This window comes from Dasypus novemcinctus, chromosome 15, assembly GCF_030445035.2.
Source record: "Dasypus novemcinctus isolate mDasNov1 chromosome 15, mDasNov1.1.hap2, whole genome shotgun sequence".
Lineage (NCBI taxonomy): Eukaryota > Metazoa > Chordata > Mammalia > Cingulata > Dasypodidae > Dasypus > Dasypus novemcinctus.
The window spans coordinates 48009892-48012616 of NC_080687.1; the positions used below are offsets into that span (position 1 = coordinate 48009892).

At 32.7% G+C, this 2725-nt stretch overlaps 1 non-coding gene across 1 annotated transcript; it reads left to right on the forward strand.

Moving 5' to 3' along the window:
* The first annotated feature begins 675 nt into the window (after positions 1-675).
* On the forward strand, positions 676-838 carry LOC111762325 (U1 spliceosomal RNA). The gene has a single exon (XR_002795457.2). It is a non-coding gene; the product is annotated as a U1 spliceosomal RNA (small nuclear RNA).
* The last annotated feature ends 1887 nt before the right edge of the window (positions 839-2725 follow it).

The window sequence follows — 2725 nt, forward strand, 5'->3', positions numbered from 1 at the left end:
TGTGGAAAAGATCCATTCAAAGAGCAGGATCGACCATGATTTTTGAAAATAACTCAATGCAAAAAGTTTCTTCATATTGATTTAAATTCTACACTGCCACTAAACTAAGAAACTACCACTTGTTCAGTATTAGTATATCAACAAAGAATAGCCACAAATATTTGAAACCATGCCCTCAAAATACTTTTCCATTTCCACCTATGTGCATGAGTTTGAAACTTTTTCATATACTTCAACCAAAACAGCAAATCCCAAAAGACTGAATATAGAAGTAAATATGAAAATACATCTGTTTTCCTTTAAGTTAGATATTAGAGGACTTTGCAAAAAAAATATAAAGCAAAGCCTTCTTCTCATTGTTTCTATTGTTTTGGAATGCATAGTTTTTTAATAAATGTGTTATTTCTATTAACATGAACTTGATTTATTAACATTTACTTAACTGTATTTAAAGTAAAGATTTAAAATTATTTGTTTTATTTTTTATATGATAAAATTGATAGATACAACCCAAAGGAACAGAAACTCTGAAATTTTCAAATATTTTTAAGAGGGAAGGTGTGCTTAAGTCAAAAAGTTTGGGAATCACTGATTTAGAGAGACAGAGGTTCAAGGAATAATGAAGCAAATATAATTGTTTTAAAAACTTTCCATATATTAAAAATAAATGGAATGATACTTAGCTGGCAGGGGAGATACCATGATCACGAAGGTGGTTTTACCACGGCGAGATTTATCCATTGCAATCTGGATGTGTTTTCCCCTGTGATTTCCCCAAATGTGGGAACGCAACTGCATAATTTGTGGTAATGGGAAAGTACATTCATGCTATCCCCTTAAAAAAAATGTTTATATTAATATAGAGAGAGCTGGTAAAAATAAACAAGCATATCAGATATTTATACCAGATTTTTATTAATATTAATTGTCAAAATGGAACAACAAAACTGGCTTAAAAGACATTGAGATAGTCAAAGTCTTAAAATGACTCTTATGTTTGGAAGATATGAGCTACAAAACTTGTACAGTAACCAAGGACGGCAAATTCTCCATTCCCACATGATCTTGAACCTACAGAGAAAAATGCACAAAAATTAGTATTTACCAGATGTATTTTTTAAATTAGCTCTCAAAGCAATTCTTTCAACAAATATTTCAGCCTCTTTATATAGATAAAGAATCTATGACTTAGAATCTTCAACTAATTATCATAGCGGTAATAAATTGTGAAGGCAAAATTTAAGGCAGTGTTATGTCAGCAGATGGCATACTTTTTTCTCATTAAAATATGCTTACTTCTTCAAGCATTCATTATTTAATCATTTATAACATTCTGAATGTTTACTCTGTAAATGACACTGTGCCTGAAACTGTAGAGCAATAATAATTTGATTTAGATTTGGCCCTTGAGGAGCTTATGCGCTCATAGGGAGGTAAAATGTGTGCCTGATATTATGTAATATAAAAAAGATATGAAGTAATCGAGGGGTTCATACAAGGAAATTTATAATCCTCTAAGAAGAATTATCAGAAGAGAAATGATGAAAATATCCTCCTGATAAAATGTCTTTGCCTTATGGGACCAAATTGTTAATACATGCCACCATTTTATTTTTTTCTTCAATGTCCACTTGTTATGTATGAAACAGATTTTTAAAAATCATATTTGCTAGAAGGTTAAGAATTATCCAGGAACAAAGGTCTTGGAGGTATGCTCCAAAGAAAAGAAAAGCTTTTTAGCTTTGGTTATTCAAACTTTGAATAATCAAAGCTAAAAAGTCCAAAAATAAATCAAGGCTTTCAATAATCAAAGAATTTGTGATGATGAAATGCATCCGAGGAACTAGTTCATTTGTTACAGATGTTATTCTGACCTGAGGGTTGAGAAATGTACGATTATAAATTTAAGATAAAAATAGGGTTATAGAATGCCTGGTCTATGATGTAAAAGAGACCAGGAGGACACAGTGAGAGATTTTCAGTGTAGAAACAATATGATCCCTGCCCTCACAGATTTACAATCTATCGGGCACACATAATCAAATAAATATTCAACATACCTCCAGGTAAAGGCAAAAAAAAAAAAAAAAGTAATCAGAGTAAGGGATTTAAGAGCAATGGGGGGGTGGGGTGGTCCTCTAGGGAGCTGACCTTTGCTCATAGACCAAAAAAAATTAGTGCCAATAACAATACCAGGGGAAAATGCTTCTCAGGCAGAGGATACAGTATGTGCAGAGTCCCTGAGGGGAAAATGATCCTGCTGGTAGTAAACACTTCTAAAGTGAGACAAATTTTTCAGGATAATTTTTACCCTAAATCTGTAAAGCTGTATGCTGCTTTGGTCCTTCTGATTACTGCCAGGAGCTGTTAGAGTCTCCCTAAATATACTATTTAATAAGCACCTATTCTGTGCCAGGTGTTTTCATCTAAACTATTGCCAAGACATACAATGATCTATAGGAGTGAGAAACCTGGTTCAAAGAAATTAGATGATTTTCATAAGGTTACAATCTGTGGGGTTTGGATCAGAATATACTGCTGATAATCCCCAAAGTCTGCACTTTCCACTCTTGTGTGAGATCTCCCACAATACCTCAGTATATCTTTACTTTATCAAATCTCTAGGCTTCACAAGGGATTCTTGCAACTAAATTGAGACCAATTTTACAGAAATTGGGAGAATGCATTCCATATAAATCATAAAATCTTTTCACATGCAAGATGA